We start from the raw sequence: 5,824 nt of genomic DNA on the forward strand, positions 1-5,824 counted from the left end.
GCTCTTCTACCCTGTTTCCTCTTGGCCTACATTCAAGTTTAATATAAGCCAAAGACAATAATCTGTACAGTGCTCTCCATTGTGAATTAAACTTCTCCTCTCATGTGGTTTACAATATTTCTAAAGATTTATTTTACTAGGCAAGTCAGTTAAGAACAAATTCTCATTTTCAATGACGGCCTAGGAACAGTGGGTTAAATGCCTGTTCAGTAGCAGAACTAACAGATTTGTACCCTGGCAGCTCGGGATTACAAACTTGCAACCTTTACGGTTACTAGTCCAACACTCTAACCACTAGGCTACCCTCCCACCCCGCAAGATGCTGGGCTAAGACCTGCATGGAACCAAATTCCACAGATTACATACATGAGGGAAAAGGTCTTCCAACTGTGTGATCTCAAGTTATTTTTCTGAAGAGATCCATAGAGCATATCCAATTGAAAACCCAGGTCAGTGCATGTATCCTTTGAGGTTGTAGTACAGAGAACGTCCTATAGGGCGCAGTGTTGCTTGGTCAACAGGGAGGTTGGAAAAGCAAAATCGATGAGGAGACTAGACCCAAACCCATGTGCCTTTTATGAGAAGGACATTGTGTTAGTGCAATGCTATTTGTTTTAGTGCTCATGCATTGTATGGCCGCTCTAATGCTTTTCTGCCTCTGTGTGCACTTTGGGCTTGAATACTGATTACTGGATCACTGTATTCTGATCCCAAAACTTCTTGCGGGAGATTAACCTGGGTGATCTTCGCATCGGCACTAATCCAGCCCATCATTATGACTTACTGCCCTTAATACGGCCTCCGCACCTTCCATCCCATCCCCTCTGCTCTCTCACCCCACTGACCACTGTCTGAGGGCAGGGTAGGGATGTGCCAGGGATGGGGCCATGGGTCACACACACCATGAAAAAATAGTACCAGCAAGATGAAAGAATCTCACGCTTGCTTTCCTAGAACCCAGTGCTGTGGGGCTGACATACAACTAACATACAGTTTCACGTAGGCTTACATGGGATCTAATACTGACCCCACTGCTCTTCTACACTGTTTCCCCTCATATCTGTCTCCTCTTGGCCTACATTCAAGTCTATCCCTGTCAATAAAACAATAAAAAATACCTAAGGAAAGTAGATTTCCACTACCACTCTCCTTTAAAATAAAAAGTTGACAGAAGCTGTTCTTGTGGCCTGGTTGTTGGCATTTACACTGTCGTGTTTAGATATTGACGTCATACTGGAGGTGTTGTGGAATTTCTGGTTCCTATTTTGTGACAAATGCTTGCCAAGACTCCATTATGACCAGGCCTGGTGGCACTGGTGCCACCCTGTCCTGGCACTAGAGCCACTGCAAATGGGATCCAGTGACGCAGATTGACACTCTGGACCCGACTGCCGGCACGTACAACCAAACCAATTAACAACCTCCAAATGACCCATTATATAACCAATTGCAACACACAATTACAGTCCTCCCGCTTAGGTGGACCCAACTCAATCACACAGCCACAATAAATACCATGTAATAACTCCATTACATTTAACCTCTGGTGAAGCAGGACGTCACTCTGTGGGTGGCCTGGATATCCTTGAGCTGCTGGCAGTGGCAGTGGTTGGAGGAAGTAGTTGATCATATACACATCAGCATACAGTCCAGTAAGTATTCTCTGTTTTTATGAATGGGTCTCTGGGTTTGCCCAGCAGTGGCTGCTCTTGACCTGTGAGGACAGACTTGGTTAACCCTCGCACCACTCCACCCCACCCACACCCCTCTCTTTCACACCCCAGCCAATCCTAATCCCTGGGCTTGTGCCCAGGCATATACATGGCCGGCTGCACGTTGCAGCAGCTTAAGTCCCTTGGTGGCAGAGGGCCAGCCTGTCAGCTGCCTTCTGGCAGGAGAGAGTAGGTCAAAGTCAGAGCCACCTGCCAGTAACCAGCTCAGAGAGCAGCAGGCTAGAAAATCAAACCACACAGAACCTGCTTGGTAACCCTAGCCTAGAGCATGCTAACAAAGTAGGGCATACAGTAGCATGCTAGCAAAGTAACATAGCGCATGCCAGCAAAGCAGCATAATGTAGATCAGGCGGCATAGAGTGCACTAGGCAAACATGTCCACATTGGCACGATGTGGGTCCAATGTGGGCTGAAATATTGGCCCATGTAGGCTGCAAACATTGGTTGTTGCTATCCTACATATATTGTTTTACATAATATGCACGTATTTATAGTACATTTGGAATGTATTCATACCCCTAGACTTCTTTATCATGTCTCCTCCCCTTCAATCACTGTAGATAATGTGGATTTAACTGGTGACATTAATAAGGGATCATAGTTTTCACCTGGATTCACCTGGTCAGTCTATGTCATGGGAAAGAGCAGGTGTCCTTAATGTTCTGTACACTCAGTGTATATGCAGTGCATTCGGGAAGTATTCAGACCCCTTTACTTTTCCCACATTTTGTTACGCTACAGCCTTATTCTAAAATTAATTTAATATTTTTCTCAACAATCTACACACAATACCCCATAATGATGAAGTAAAACAGTTTTCTGGAAATGTTTGCAAATGTATTAAAAATTAAAAACAGAAATACCTTATATACCTTATATACATACCTTTGCTATGAGACTCGAAATTGAGCTCAGGTGCATCCTGTTTCCATTGTTTATCCTTGAGATGTTTCTACAACTTGATTGGAGTCCACCTGTGGTAAATTCAATTGATTGGGCATGATTTGGAAAGACACAAACCTGTCGATATAAGGTCCCACAGTTGACAGTGCAATCAGAACCAAAACCAAGCCATGAGGTCGAAGGAATTGTCTGTAGATCTCCGAGACAGGATTGTGTCGAGGCACAGATCTGGCGAAGGGTACCAAAAAATGTCTTCAGCATTGAAGGTCCCCAAGAACACAGTGGCCTCCATCATTCTTAAATGGAATAAGTTTGGAACCACCAAGACTCCGCCAAGATTTCTACAGCTGGCCGCCCGGCCAAACTGAGCAATCGGGGGAGAAGGGCCTTGGTCAGGGAGGTGACCAAGAATCCGATGGTCACTCTGACAGAGCTCCAGGGGTCCTCTTTGGAGATGGGAAAACCTTCCAGAAGGACAACCATCTCTGCAGCACTCCACCAATCAGGCCTTTATGGTAGAGTGGCCAAACAGAAGCCACTCCTCAGTAAAAGGTGCATGATAGCCCGCTTGGAATTTGCCAAAAGGCACCTAAATTCTATGGTCTGATGAAACCAAGATTGAAATCTTTGGCCTGAGTGCCAAGCATCACGTCTGGAGGAAACCTGGCACCATCCCTATGGTGAAGCATGGTGGTGGCAGCATGCTGTGGGGATGTTTTTCAGCGGCAGGGACTGGGAGACTAGTCAGGATCGAGACAAAGATGAACGGAGCAAAGTACAGAGAGAATTTGATGAAAACCTGCTCCAGAGCGCACAGAAACTCAGACTGGGGTGAACGTTCACCCTCCAACAGGACAATGACCCTAAGCACGGTATGGGATAGCCCATGTTGGGCTTGGTGTGGGCTGGCCCATTTTGGGCTGCTGTGGGCTAGCCTGTGTTGTTGTTGTAGGCCAGCCCATGTTGGACTGGTGTGGTGGTGGCCCGTGTTGGGTTGGTGTGGGCTAGCCTATGTTGGGTTGGTGTAGGCTAGCCTGTGTTGGGTTGGTGTGGGTAGCCTGCCAGGCAGGCAGAGACAGCAAGGGCGGTTCGTTGCTCCAGAGCCTTTCCGTTCACTTTCACACTCCCCGGCCAGACTACACTCAATCATATGACCCACTGAAGATATGAGTCTTCAGTAAAGACTTAAAGATTGAGACCGAGTTTGCGTCTCTCACATGGGTAGGCAGACCATTCCATAAAAATGGAGCTCTATAGGTGAAAGCCCTGCCTCTAGCTGTTTGCTTAGAAATTCTAGGGACAATTAGGAGGCCTGGGTCTTGTGACCGTAGTGTACGTGTAGGTATGTACGGCAGGACCAAATCAGAGAGATAGGTAGGAGCAAGCCCATGTAATGCTTTGTAGGTTAGCAGTAAAACCTTGAAATCAGCCCTTGCCTTGACAGGAAGCCAGTGTAGGGAGGCTAGCACTGGAGTAATATGATCAAATTTTGGGGTTCTAGTCAGGATTCTAGCAGTCGTTTTTAGCACTAACTGAAATTAATTTAGTGCTTTATCCGGGTAGCCGGAAAGTAGAGCATTGCAGTAGTCTAACCTAGAAGTAACAAAAGCATGGATTAGCCTGTGTTGGGCTCGTGTAGGCTAGCCCATGTTGGCCTGATGGGGGATTGGTGTGGGCTAACCCATGTCGGGCTGGTATGGGATTGTTGTGATCGTAGGAGCCCACTGTTGGGCAAATGTGGAATTGCTGTGGGCTAGCCCATGCCCACCATGTACTCCTGTGAGCCTACAAAGTAAATTAATGAATGGTTGAATGTTTGAATGGTGAAATGCTGCAATTGCTTCCACTTCTTTAGATGCAATCGTTATTTTGTCACGTCATCCCTAAGAGCATAATAATGGGTTGGCCAGCCCACACCAAGCCCAACATGGGCTAGTCCGTGCCCACCATGCCCACTCACAAAGGGCCAATGGGGTTATGTTTGCTGGGTGGCCTATACTAGCAAAGCAGCATAGATCATAATAGCAATGCAGCATAGAGCAAGCTAACAAGCAGTGCACATTTGAGTTTTGTCTCTTATCTGGTTATTATTATGCTCTTAGGGATGACGTGACAAAATAACGATTGGATCTAAAGAAGTGGAAGCAATTGCAGCATTTCACCATTCAAACATTCAACCATTCATAAAATTACTTTGTAGGCTCACAGGAGTACATACAGTATGTTGATATGGTGCTTGGAAGTTAAAGTACGGCTATGGAACAGACCTTGAACTTACTGTATTATGTCATCCACCGTCAGACTGAGACTGGGACCTCAGGTTCCAGCTGGCAATGAAGGAAGGGTGTGGACATGAAGGGCCGATAGTTGCGGCTTCGAGATTTCACACTGAATTCCCATGACCAGGAAGTAAGGTGATGTGACACAATAACGAATCCGAAAGAACTGGAGCAAAAATAATTTTGATGATGACCAGACAATCAGATTGTACACTTATGGTTTCTGGGCTAGTGTGTCCTAGGTCAGAGTAGTGGGCTTACTTTTGTGCACAGAGTCCGGGGTAGACTTTTGGGGAGAGGGGGTGCGAGGCCTATTAGTCCAGAGGACGTGCAGTGCTGCACTGCTGCCACCCGAAATATTGTATGCTTCATGCTCCACCTAGCTTCAATACCACAATCATCCCCTTGTTTAGTAGAAATGTTCAGTGGTCAGCTTCCAACTTTTTTTTTTGGACCTTATCAATCACTTCATACTTTGCAATGCTTCGCAAATACATTGTAGGTACAGTACCAGTCAAAAGTTCGGACACACATACTCATTCAAGAGTTTTTCATTGATTTGACTATTTTCTACATTGTACGAAAATAGTGAAGACATCAAAACTATGAAATAACACATATGGAATCATGTAGTAACCAAGAAAGTGTTAAACAAATCCAAATATATTTTAGATTTCAGATTATTCAAAGTAACCATTGGTACGATGACAGCTTTGCACACTCTTGGCATTCTCTCGAAAAGCTTAATGAGGTAGTCACCTGGAAGGCATTTCAATTAACAGGTGTGCCTTGTCAAAGTTAATTTGTGCAATTTCTTTATTTCTTAATGCGTTTGAGCCAATCAGTTGTGTTGTGACAAGGTAGTGGTGGTATACAGAAGATAGCCCTATTTGGTAAAAGACCAAGTAC

Source organism: Oncorhynchus nerka, linkage group LG14 (genome assembly GCF_034236695.1).
Source record: "Oncorhynchus nerka isolate Pitt River linkage group LG14, Oner_Uvic_2.0, whole genome shotgun sequence".
Lineage (NCBI taxonomy): Eukaryota > Metazoa > Chordata > Actinopteri > Salmoniformes > Salmonidae > Oncorhynchus > Oncorhynchus nerka.